The sequence below is a fragment of the Lathamus discolor genome, chromosome 7, assembly GCF_037157495.1.
Source record: "Lathamus discolor isolate bLatDis1 chromosome 7, bLatDis1.hap1, whole genome shotgun sequence".
In the NCBI taxonomy this organism is placed as follows: Eukaryota; Metazoa; Chordata; class Aves; order Psittaciformes; family Psittacidae; genus Lathamus; species Lathamus discolor.
This window is the reverse complement of record NC_088890.1, coordinates 14,180,034-14,194,112: the sequence shown is the minus strand read 5'-3', so window position 1 is coordinate 14,194,112 and position 14,079 is coordinate 14,180,034.

The window sequence follows — 14,079 nt, the reverse complement described above, 5'->3', positions numbered from 1 at the left end:
ATGGGCTGAGCTCAGCGGCGAAGGGAGCAGCCAGGGCAGTATCAGTCTAGCTCAGAGGGGATGACCAAAGGAAAACCTAAGCAATTCCAACCACCTTTTAGGTTAGGCTCCTCTAATGATGGCCCCACTCCTCTGTTATTGCTTGAGAAGGAAGAAAAGAGGAAAATAGCTGAAACCCAGAGAGCAGCAAGCCCTGCTCAAAGACACATCTGCTCTCCCCAGTGTCATGGGGGAGTGTGTCCCTAGGGACCGTGCACGCCCTTTTCCTGGGCTGCTTTAGAAACAGCTACACCGTTAGAGCTATTTACTGTGCCTCCTTCTTTCACCCTTTGCATTAGTGACTCTGAATTTTGCCACCGGAAAGAGCTGGGAGTTGCATTCAAAACAGTAATTTTTTATAGCAACAGCCCTACTTTACATTATGCTCACTGGGTCTTTCTGAAACCCAAACGTTAGAATATCCTAATCTTGCTCTACATTTTAAAGCTGAAAGATAAACCTGTTGTTTAATGAAATCCACAACACTACAGAAATAGTAACCATTGTGTTTCTTCATTTCAAAGAACGGCTGAAATCTAACATCTGGTGTAACTGTACAAACCTGACCTTAGGTCACAGTAAGTATTGTGTTGTTGATGATGGATACGCTTTTTTCATTACCATGCTGTCTCCGTTCCTTCAGCATCCATGCTGTGAATCCCCAGTTACAGCCAGGACTATGGATAAATACTGATTTTTTAAAATACAATTCTTCTCCTTTTTTACACTTTTAAGCAAGCATTGTAAGATATTCTTTTAAATGGCTCTTCTAGCTTGTTGTCAACAATATGCTATTATATGAGCAAACTCTTCTGCATGATAGCTCTGACATACAAGGATCAAGAACATGTGTATGAAGACGCAGCTATGATCCTAAAAGAGCAGTGTCACAAAAAGGTGATCCTCTGCGTCTAATGCCTTCCCCTGTACTTTCCTCTTTGAATGCTCATTTTCTTAAAGCCCTTAAAGACTGGGGTTTAAGGTTTAAATTGTGAAGCAGATGTGGACACCTGCCAATGTCCATTTGTACATTGTGGTTTCAAGGTTTGAGTCCCTGTGCAGGAAATGAGGCCCTGCACTGTCCTGCATGATTGATGTCCATTATTTCTAAGGCCTGGGGTAACATGGAATAGATCAGTGACTGTGAAGCAGCTCACAGTACTGGAACCAGGGCTTCTAACAAGCCTAGTGATTGCTAGGAGCTGCCAGTCAAGAAATGAAGATATTGCCCTGGTAGCTGGATATTCTGGTTGAATATTCAGTACACAAAAGCTACCAGAAGCTCTGCCACTGAACTAAGAGGGCAGATTTTAATGTTGATTTCTATTTGTTTGCTTTGCTAACAGCATCTATCTCCAGCACCTTTTCCTCCTTGCAACTTCCTTCTTTGCACCTTAACAAGACTTTAAGCACCATAGCTTAAACTTTTCCCAGAAAGCTATGAAAACTCAGATTTCTTTCCTATTCCTTTGGGTGTAACGAGCCCAGGCTTATTCACACTTGACTCTTTAGGACAGAGATGCTGACTGGGATTGCTGGACACACCAACAGCAATGGGGAAAAGTTTTCTTTCCTAATCCATACTTAAGATTGTAATGGACATATTGTGTTCACCCTAGGTTGCTCCATCGTGAAGCAGAGGTAAAGCAGAATATCCTTGGCTCACCTTGATGCCTACAGAGATGTGTAGAATGAAGTTCTGAGTCCCTAAAGTCCCTATGTTTTCGCTAACCCAACACTAACTAGCACAGAAAATATCTGAAGGCATGGCATTTACACTTTTAATAAACATCTATTCATTTCAGCTCTACCAAAGCTAAATACATTTATAGATTTGTTCATAATTATTTTTAGAGTAGAATTCTGTTTGTTTGACAATATCTGAAAAATTAAATACCTGGGGCAACACTGCTGAGTGCTGGTACATCGGGAACGTGGTGAAATACTTGCTGTAATTGTGAGGGGTTTATTTAATACCTCTCAACACAAAGTTAACCCATTCGGTGAGGACAGCTTGTCTGATGGGCAGATAGTGCTGACCTCTCTGTCGCACTGAGCAAGCTGACCACCTAGTCCTGGCCATACAGACAGAACTGCACTGCCCAAGGGCTGAAGCAGTGTCAGCCTTTGGCTTTCCTCCACCTGTTCAGCTCACCAAGACACATACCTACCCCTAAGAGGTACAACAACAGTCTTCTTCCTTACTCCCTTAGAGGAAGTACGTATGCCAGAGGGCTGGTGCTGGGACTCTGTGCCATACGGATGTAGAAGGCTCTGGACCTGCCCAACTGTGAACTGAAATGCATTGGCAGGACAGTTAGCAAACCCTCTGTATTCTTCCCACCCATTCTGCACTTTCCATGACCTCTTCTTTTCATCGGTACAAGTAAATTGAATTCAGCACCTTTAAAGACCCTGTCTGGATCCATAACATTCATAACCATGTTGTAACCATGAGTGAAAAGCTAAGAGAGAGTATGGTTTGTATCCAAGGGCTCTTTTGCCTTTTATGTGTTTACATATACCAGTCAATGGTCAGCAAATAAGCGCCACGGCTTGTAATGAAATGTTAGAACCATCTGGTTTAATCTGTGATTTAATTTCACTGTAAAATATTAAAGTTGTTCCAATGGTTGGGTTGGTATGGCTGCTTTATATGAAAAGGATTGAGTATCCCAGAGCAATTACACTGCACCAAACACATGCTATGGGTATTATATCCTGTATTTTTTTTTTGTTGTTGTTCCATTAAGAACGTTAAAAAGCCTTCTTAATACAGCATGACAGAGTTTTAGGTCTCTCTTTTTTGTTAGAAACAGGTAGCAGATGCTGAGGACAAACATTAAGGATCTTTTTGAAAACAGCATGAATTTTTCAAAGTGCTAAAAATAAATAAAGTTTCAAAAAGCTAGAACACAACCAAGCAAAGAGGGCCTGAGGAAGTGGAGATTTCCATGTCACACAGACAAAAGTGCCCCAAATTCGTGGTCAGCACGTGGCAGTGTCCGCGTGACAGCATCTGGTTATCCCCCTAGCAATGTACTAGCACTTGCAGGCTCAGAAGGCGGCTGGGAGCATGGTGCCGGCATTGCCTTGCCTGCCATTCTGCTGCCCATCAGGGGGATGGAGAGGTATTTTGCCATGTGTCATCTCCCACAATGCATTATGTGAACAAAGTAATCATTCCTTACATTAGTAAAATAATAAAGTAAAACTAAGCTGTGTGGAGCTATTTTACATCCCTTCTGACAATGACTTTTTGCCTTTGGCAGCTGCATTATGGCACAGGATTAAAATAACTGCTCTTGTTTATGGCAGTGCTAACTTTAGGTGGCTGATCCCTCCTTCCTGTGCCCCCACATCACATCCTTGCTGGACCATTTCAGGCCACTAAAGAGGATCAGTGGCCTAGAAAGAAAGAAACCCCCTTAAAAAACAGAATTACTTACAATAAACTCACTTCTTTTTGGCCAGTGGGCAGGGTCAGTGCAGTGTACTGCTGTGTAACCACCTTCCCTTATTTCATATGGCTTGATCACTTACGTTCGTGGGTGCCTTGCAATACCATGAAGCCTTGAGCTAGTTTTCACTTTAAGGAAGCAGTTCACAATCTTACTCCTTTTTCTAGGTGCACCAGCACAACAGGCCTGTGGGTTGGCTTGAAAGCACAGCCAGAGGTTGCCCTTTTGGCAGGTACAAGTTTTATCCCTGCCCCAGATTTCACATGTGATCGCTAACAAGTCCCATTACCCTCAGTGAGCAGCATCCAGTGTTCTGGCCCTACTCTACCTCACTTCTGGGCTCTCTGTCTGGCTGCTTCTATGATGGCTGGAATGGATATAGAGCAGTAAAGAGGAGCCTGAGTTGTACCACTGGTGTACCAAAAATACAGAGCCTTTCTCCACGTGCTGTGACTCATGCTGTTAGGCATCTGGCAACGACACGCATGTATTTCCCCCAGCAGAAGCTCACCATCTCAAAGGCAGGAAGCCTTGCAGCCCCATGAACCTGGTGCCTTAGTTAATCTAAAGCCCTATAGGGAGTCAGGGCTAATTAACTCAAGCTCTGTGGCATCCTGACATGACTATATGGCTTCTAGGACCCAAGCTAGTATTTCTACCCAGCAGTCTGCTGCTGCACTACGTGATATATCTACTTGGCGAATGCTTGGTCAGGGGTTCCCAGCATAGGATGGGGTGGAAGCATGGATTTCTGCCCTAGACTGCAGCAGTCATTCACTATTGTACCAGTTGCTTGGTGTTCTTTGGGGTATGTGCTACTTGCAGTGCGTTTTTCCTGAACATAAGCTGGAAATTACTGATTTTTACCTTACACAGCTAGTATAAAAGCACTAATGTCCTAATGAAGAGTCTCACTTAGCTAAATGCCTTATACAGCTGAGTAAAACAAAGAATTTTACTAGAGCTTAACCCAGTCGTTAATAAGCTTTTTAACCCTGACCTTTCAAATCAATGATCTACCACTGGTTTTACCTTTCAAGAAGGAATTCCATTTTCAAGTGATAAAACATATTTTGCACTCCTTACAATCTAATGATTATTCTCAGCGTTACTGGATATATGAGGCCATCAAACCATTAGAAGGTATAAAATGTATTAATGTACAGCATTCATGGCTACATTTGCTTTAGAGTCAATAAAAGGGAAACAATTTATAAAGGGCATTTATGCTCATTACAGAATATCGATAGATTGTTTCTCCCATCATTTCTGAAGTATGAAGGACTCCCTTTCATGATGGATAGGGGAGGATTTGCATAAGCTCTTTGCTTACGCCCTGAACTTCCCCGGCACAGACCTGTGTGCAGGGGTTTGCGGCCAGGCTTTGGGCTGAGATGCATGTGGGGTGAGCCCATGATGGTACCCACAAATCCTCCTTTCCCAGGGGACAAAGCATCTCCATTCAGGAGTTACTCATAGCAGCCACGTGAAGGCTGTATACACAAATACAGTGCTTTCAGCACCAGACACGAATTATCATGTGGCTGTGGGCAAATTGGATGGAGTTTGGAGAAGAAGAAAGGAATTTATTTGTTTGGGGCTGAAGTACACAAATGATAGCAGAGCTTAGCGGAGTACCGTCTTAAGCAGTAGGAGGACAAGTGAGGCTGCTTGATGCATATGGGGGGTGTGTGTGTGAAAGGAATTATGTGTGGGGTAGAAGAGGATATAGGAGCTCCGGCACTACAGCTAGAGGCAGAAATTCACCCAGTGAATAACTCAAAAGTAGAAATAAAATCTATGAAGAGACGAGTGATTAAGGCACTGGCCTGAGTCTCAGCAGACCTGGATTCGGTTCCTGGCTGTTTGCAGCTTTCTGTCTGACTTTTGGCAAGCCTCTTCAACTCTCTGCGCCTTGGTTTCCCATCTGTTAAAGAGGAATAATAATATTTCCTTTCTTTCCTGCTTATTCCAGCAGTAAGCTCTTCTGGGCAGGCACTGTCTCTCTCTCCGTGTCTGTAGAGGACTTCTTGCCCACTGGAGTTTTGATCCCTGCACTAAACTGGGACACACAGGGCCAGCGAGTGCCATGCCATAGAAGCCCACTTATTTGCAAGTTCTGATTCCTAAGGGACTAAAAGGTATGCTATAATTTGTTAAACAGCTTTCTTAATATCAGCTCTTCAAGGACAGACAAAAGAAAAAGAATCAGCCATTAAATTAGAGAAGGAAAGTGATTCACATCTCTGTTAAGATTAAGAGTCTGAACTTCCGAAGTAGAAATATCACGGTTTGAGAGAACAGAGAAAACGTTAACCACAGCTCAAAAGCAGAGAGTTGGCCTTCTCCATTTCTGCTCTTGCTTCTCTACACACCTGGCTTCTCTATCTGGACTGACCTTTTCAATTTCTCACTGACAAGACGTCTTCTTGATGCACATAGTGGCTTCCCGTGCCTGCATATGCTCATGCCCATCTGGTAGGGTGAAATTGTGCCCACTCACAGGCGCACACACGCACTGCGAGCGAGACTAGGTAATATCAGTTGCAGAGCACTGGTAATATCAGTTGCAGAGCACTGGTTTAAGAAGACAACCAGCAAACATATAAAATTAAATCCCAGCTGCAGAGACTTTCTGGTAATAAGCAGTCCCGATTAGAAATGCAAATGTCACTGAAAGGGAGCATGTCTGTTGACAGTAGACTTTGAGGAAAGCTTTGGTTTTAGTGCTAATAAATGAATCTTTAATTATGAGCATGCTCACTCCTGAAAGAAGTGCCCTGGACACACTGAACTGACAGCATGTGAAACTTTCAGGCTGTTGCTTTTTTAATGTCAAATGGAACATCTCACCCCCAAAAATCGGATGGGAGCCCCATTGCTGGTGGTGGGTTTAGTACTCTAGCTTAGCTTGAGCTATGTCTAGCCAGTGTCACTGACTCTCCAGATGGCATCAACCTGCTAAAACCACTGGTATTAAACCAGCATGACTCGCACGCTCTTGATAAACACAAATATCTAGATGAATTATCAAGGTTTGGGTTTTACAAGGGATACCAGAAAACAGTTCTTGCTCCTGCAGTTATTTCCTTCCCTGGCTTGGTCAGAAGCAGAGAGAGAATCACAAGATGCTACAGCAAAACCTTGAGGCCAGCAATGAGAATGTCCGACACCTCCACTCCCGTGCTGGCTGGATTGTTAAAATAACATTTCCACTTCCAAGTAAGTAAATAAATCTCCCTGGCAGGTTTGTCTTGTGACAGCCAACATCTTGTCTCCCTGAGAACTGGGCTGGTGTCCTGCAAAGCTGAAAACCCAGTGCTCTAAAACCTGAGTGCAACAGCCAAGAGATACATGAGATCCATCCTCTGAGGTAGCAGATACAGTGAAGTAAGCAAAGATGTTCTAGCAATCCTATTATTAAAGTTCCAAAAATAGTTTAATTTCTTAAAGTTATGAAATATTGCTGTCATTTTCCTAGAATCATGGAGTGGTTTGGGTTGGAAGGGAACTTAAAGATCATCCAGTTCCAGCCCTCCAGCAAGTTTTTGCTTTTTTAGCCTACAGCTACAAAGTTTTGCCCCAAAACCTGCATTGCCCGAAAGAGGCCATGCTGCACACCCACTTCAAAAAGGCCCAGAACACCTGGTTTCAGACACAACAGGAAGATCAGAACATACCTTATCATAAATATGCATATGTGACACGAGAGCCTGCCGCCTTCTTGGAGAGATGCCATAACTGACGGAACAAAGTACAACAAAACTTCACATCACTGGTGGATCAGAAGAACAGAGGTAACTGAAAGGCTAGAAAATTACAGGTTTACTGACATTCTGCTCAACCTTACCCATTCTTTACTGAAAAGAGATAATAACTATCTATAGGAGAGCTGTCTTGCGGCTCCATTCATTCCCTTTGCTAGCCCAGCTGAGAGGTGGTATAATATAACGCACACTGGCATCTGGCATGTCATTTAATTACACCTTCAGCTTGCTGGGAAAATGTTTGAAGTGTCAAGGTAAGCAAACTATAAAAAATATATTTCCCCTGCTACAGGGGAGCTCCTGCAATGGCAAGCAGAGAAGACAGGGCCTGCTCCAGCCACTACTCTGGGTCTGTTTGAGGAAGGTGATGCATAAGATCTAATCCATGAACAATTATTGCCCTTTGATAAGACACCATCTGCTCCCAGCAGTCTGGCTCCCATTCCCAACAGATACTTGAGAACTCTTCTCCAAATAAGCCATTGGTACAACAAGAAAACAGCACCACTGCATCCAGTTAAGTTGTGCCTTCTGGTGTCAGCACTGAGTATGCCCCACTCCTTTAACAAAGAAGAAAAAAGAAAGTCAAGGGCAATAAAATACAGCCACCACCACCACCACAAGAGCCTGGTAGTGTTTGTTCTAGCTCATCAACCAGATATGCGATCTGCTCAAGAGTGAAAGCATGCTAGACATCACCTATAGTAAGTATAGCAGCAAAACCATACTAGTAAACAACCCCCAGCCAATAATAACTTCCACCCTAAACTGATTCAAGGAGCTCTTTTAAAGAGCACAAACTGATCAGCAAACCAATCAGGTGTTGTATTTCCCTAACTAAGGCCAGTGATATCCCCCATTAGCCAAGGTGAAGTCTAAACACCTGTGAGGTAGTCAACAGTTGAGGACTTCCAGGTTCTTGTTCCTCCTGTGCTCTGTTTGTAAACGAAAAAAACCCCAAAACCTAAAGCTCTCTAATTCCAGAGAGACGTGCTGAGACAGTTGCCCCCTGCTATTGTGATGGGAATACTCCAATGCATTTTGTTTAAGCTCTGCTCCTGCAGCACCCTTTTGTTCCACTCCACCACTGCTTTTAACTCATATTTAAAAGCTCAGTTCTCATTGTCACTGATGTGAAATAAGATTGGCCTCTCCATCAGTGCTTCTTCTGGGCCTTGTTGCTGCACACACGAGGCACAGGAGCAGATGGAGGGGGGGAGGAGTCTCACCCCAGTTCAGTCTGCGCAGTATTAAAGCTGCAGATAACCTCACCACTTGCTAAACCAAAGATGACCCCTGAGCTTTTGACCCTATGAGCCAGTGAAACAAAGCAGAGTGCGTTAGGGCTGAACTTGTTACAAGTAATTGAGGTGAAAGAAATAAATCACATATTTTTTCCTCTTTGTGCATCGAGGGGGGTGGGGGGAAAGGAGAAGAAAGCTCAATGCAGATATTAGTCACCTTGTTTTGTTCTTAGCAATGGAAATTTCTCAGAAACCTAAATAAAGGTTGTCGTATAAGAACCTGAAGAGAATAAAATTAGCTAGAAGCCACATCCTAACTTTTAAACCCACTGTATGAATGCAGGTGTCTGCAACTGAGCATGGTGGTTTTGTTTCAGCCCATCCGAGGTGTGAGTCATTTTCATCAAAAGAGGAGGATGCCCTGATCTCTGTGTGAGCGAGCGCTGGAACAGCAGCTGTTGAGCAAATAAAAACATCCATGCCAAGGATTGTAAGGATGGAGTTTATCTAATACGTAAAAAAACACCTGCTGCAAATGAAAAATTACACCCACAACCACCTGAATAAGATAAGCACACGATGGGGGAAATAAAGAGACAGAGCTATTATTAATTTGTTGGAACTTTTGAACTGTCTCTTTTGCAACTCTTTTGCAACACAACAGCAGGATGCTCAAGGAAATAGTACTCCTTGCCCCAGACCTGCTCAGTAGCATTTATTTTGTCTGAGTGATTTTCTTTTCTTTGCTAAGTCTGGTGGAGATGAAAACACTAACCCAAAGAAGATAATTAGAAGCTAAATGAAACCACATACAGCTGTGCTACTACATGGCTAATGAACATGCAAATATATACATATGATAAGGACATAATGCAGTCTGGCTGCCTTGAGTGGTTAGTGCAGATTTCCAAGAGCTGGAAATGCTATTGATTAGAACCGGGCTAAACTTCCTGACTTCAAAGATCAGCCTCAATATAATCATCACGCAGCATAAGGCAGCGTGGCCGCAAGGAACTGATGAATAATGGCTTTGGGGACCTGGATGTTCACACATAGGATGTTGGATGCCCGCTGGGCTGCTGTGTGCAGGCTTCTTGGCAGCAAGGACCAGTGCCATAAAATCCTCCCCAGCATCCTGGCATACTCGGTCTTGCTGTCAATTAAGATTCTGAAGTTGCGGGGTTTAGCTGGGATATTTAATTTTGCCTTCCCACCTCGCTGGGCAAGATGCTGATATGTGGAGGACACATTCTGGGGAGGACCAGGGTTGACAGTAACATGTATAAGTCAAAGCTTCTGGGATCCTGTAAAAGAGAAGGCATGAGCAGCATGGAGAGGTTCTCTTCTGAGTGTCCACACATCCACATGAAAGATAACCAAATCAGATTTACCTTATGTAGTTCAAAAATGTAGTTCAAAACGAGAGTAACTCTGCATCCTACCCAAAGATGAGATGAGTGAGTCAGGGCTCTTCCCTGCACAGAGCAGTTCAGTGGAGGGGACCCAGTCCTCCCCACTGCCCCCTTCCCCAGACACACCACAATGGAGACGTTACAGAAACAGAACAAAGCTCGTTCCTCTTCCATGATAGCCAGAGAAAGGCCACAAAGCCTTGGAGATGGCCATGGCTGGGAGAAAAGCATGGAGAGATGCAGCACAGTCTCAGGTCAGGGCACTGGGACAGGACACGTCTGGAAACCAAATTTGTGCTGAACACAATGGTTAGTGCATAAAAATTAATCAAGTACTACAATTACTTGCTTTATTCATAATACTTAATGGTCATGTAATAGGAGTTTTTATTCAGCAGTTAAAGTTCATAAGTGCAGGTTTTACATGTAGAAAGGTATTATGCTGATAGTTTAATTACACACCTTTCTGCACACCAAAGGAAATGGGTTATGCGGGTTTTATAATTAAAGAAGGACTTCTGAGGGGAAATGAACTTTGCAGTTAGCAACATTATATTTGATTTTTATCAGATGTTTTTGTTTTGAATTTGCCAGTGCTCCGCGGTGTTGTAAACAGGTGAGAACCTTCCAAACTGCATGAGGTGTCAGGGGAGGCTTTGAAAACGCAGCATAAAGTAGAGAGTTTAAAAATAGCAAGGGTGAGCATGAGGCATAAACATCATGTGTTTGGAAGGCTCTCCAGAGCTCTGCCCATGCAATTATGTACAGCAGAAGTCTGTCCAGTACGTCTAGGAAACAGGCGAAAAACCCAACCCGAACAAGTAAGTGAAAAATAAACCCTCATCCTTGCCAAAATAATAAAAAGTTTTCCTTTTTATTTTTCTTCATTTTGTTTTCAATAAATTTCATGGCCAGTGAATGTAATTTTCCCCTCCTGCATGCCTACAAAGGCAGCAAAGCCAAAACTGTGATGGATGTTTGTGTGTGCGCGCTTGCTATTGGAATAACAGGACTACTCTCAATACTGAAGGCAAAGGTGGGCATGAGCCACCGACAGGTCAGGGCCGGCTCCTTTCTCCCTCTGCTAACAATGTGGACATCTGTACAAGGCACACGGTGTTGGGGAAGTTGATAGTCCTGGGCCTCCTCCCTTTTCAGGTTTTAAGAGCATAACTTCATTGCTACATACATTTCAAAGCACACCAAAAGCATACGTGGGTATACATACATATATATACATTTAGAAACTAGCAGGAGAAATCCATTTTTGCACTATAGTGAATGCACTGACAAGAATTTTTCTTAAGTCTAAAACATTTCAAACATCACCAAAAGCCCCTCCACTGGTATGATGTGAACTGACAGGCTCTTATCGTGCCCAACACAAATGAACGGTAACAAGCGGGTTGAACCAAAAAAAGGACTTTCCAAAAACAATAAGCAAGGGCAAGGCCTGAAATATTTTGAGTACGCCCTTTCCTTTCTGGCAGGGCTGGAGAGCAACTGCCCTCGATGTTATGACTTGCTGGTGAAGGTGGAGTCCAGGTGATGGCAGACGGTGGTGCCTGAGACAGGGCTCCCTTTGCTGGCAACAGCCTCCTTCGGCATTCTGGACCCACCAGCGACATTTAAAATCAGGCATCTCACATCCAAATACAGTGGAGCAATTTCAAAATCCTTTTAAATCGGAGCAGACACTCAATAATTACAACAGGAAGAGTTGTGTAAAGGGTGGATCCAAATACAACTGGACGGGTTTTTTAACTTCATTGGCCAACTGCATAAATTAAAGACAATGAGAAGGAACTGTAACTGTTTTTCTCTTATTAAATCCATATACTTTGGCTGTGCTCATCATCGTTAACATACTGTTAGAAGAGCTGTCGCTGTATCTTTCAACCCCCATCCCACAATCAAGCCCTTGCTGCACGGTTGTGGATTTCAAATAGTCACTTGCTTAAAAATAGAATGTGGGGTTTTTTAATTAAAAAAATAAATAAATCTGGACGCAAACAGGTAAAAATCAACATATGCAATTGTCAAGTATCAAATTCAGCTCCTCAGTTTGAATTTACATCGCCTGGTAAGTGGGGCTCACAATGCCATTGCTACCGTTTGCGTGAGTTCTCCACCCTTGCAAAAGCGGATACTCTTCCAAGTATATTATTTTTAAGACTAAGAAGAGTAATTATAATAGGATTAACAGATTTCTCTCCTCCCCCCCACCCCCCCGCCTCATATCAGTGCGAGTATTATACCAGAGTTAAGACTAGATGTGTTTTTACTGTATATGGAAATGTATTACAATGAATGTATGCCTCAAAGCCACTCATCATCCATTGCATTGTTTTGTAGAAGCCACTTCTCCCATGAAGGGCAACCACACGTGAAGGGAAGGAGTCCAAGTAAGTGTTTGGTAAACATCTGAAAATGAGAGACAAATAGCGCTGGGCTGTTGTGCCATCTTACTTCAAATACCCACTTGAAAAAGACCCAATTCCTTCCCCACAAGCCGAGCCTGGCTCCCTAAACCGGGAGGAATCGCAACGCTGGTAAACTTGCAGAAATATTTTTACAGTTTTATTAGAGGTTTTAATTCAGTGCTTTATCTACCTCTGTTAGTCGCAAAATAGCTTTAAATATTCAAGTGGTAATTAATGAATCTTTTATGTTGCAAATCAAACATTTTCATCTGTGCCGTGGTACGGTGGCAGCGAGAAGGAGGGGTTTAAAGTGTAATTGTTTCTACTGTTTCCCTCGCAGTGCTGAATGCCTCTTTACCCTTTATTATATCATTGGCTTTTGCTTCAGTTCATCAGCACTTCGCCACATCTTATCGTTCGATATTTGCTGTCTATTTTATTATTTCTTTTTTTCAGCTCAAGATTTCTTACTGTGCCTTTGCCAGAGACATTCCTAAGGAGATGGAAACTCTCTGAATGTGGAATTTTCGCATGAGTGCAAAATAATAAAAAGCATGTGTGTATTAAAAAGGGATCAACTTAATGGGAAATGAGCATTGGGTTACATTAATATTCTATTACAGTAAAAATCATATTTAATAAATTTTCTCCAGATTTTTCAGAATCTTACTGTATTTTTCTAAGTCGTATGCCAATCCAAAGAAACAGTGTATGCGATACATTTGATTTATGTTAAGTAAATAACCTGCACAGCCCATTTTTTGGTTAAAAAAAAAATAAATGTGTAGAAACACACACCAGACTGAAATGTGTGCTTAGTTTCCATCTGCTAGGAGGGAATAGTGTTGGTCTTGTGCAGCAGAAAGCCTCTATAAACAGTATTCTATTTTATTGATGCTATATGTGGATTTTTATGTTTTGTGGCAAGAGCAGGAGAATGAAAACATTGTAATTTACCCTAAACCATAAAATTATACTAGTACTAAAGTAATTACTTCACATATTAAAATACAGTTTCCTTTAGTTTCTTTTGTCATCACATAAAACCAGGCGCTGAGCGCTGCAGTGCAAAGGGGCCAGAGCTTTTCTTGCCTTCACAAAGGATTGACACATCCTTGATCGTACACTATATCACCCGACCCTTGTTGTTCTGTGACCCTAATTAATATTATACTCAGTGACATTTATGTATCAGAGCAATAAGCTAAACAGGAAACAATTTATGTCACCTAAAGCTTTTTAACAAATCGATGCAACTATTTGTAATTGCTTGTTTCACAAGATTAAAAGTACTCAGCCTTGATCTTCGCCCACAGTTTTGTGGCCAACATGACCTGTGCTTCCGTTGTAAAATAGGAGTGTTGGTGATCAGCACCTATTTCCATCAAGTAATCCATATTGCTAATATTTCTGGAATTTTAATGTAGTTACAATTTATAGCCGATCAAATGTGGTTACCTAAATTGCTGTTGCTAGTAGACAGTTTAACTGTCTTTATTAATTACAGTATAATTTAATGTTTGAGTACAGGCACTTGTGTTGGTCATTTTTACAGCCAAAGCAGTTATGTGCCTTATGACGAACCATTTTAGCATTTTCAATGGAAATTTGCTAATATGATGAGTGATAAAAATGTCAAACTCTGGTAAATAATGGTTATTGCTTTGGCTGGAATTAATCCTTGAAAGGACTGTTACCTTCAAATTAACATTATAACTTGAAGAGAAAAAAAT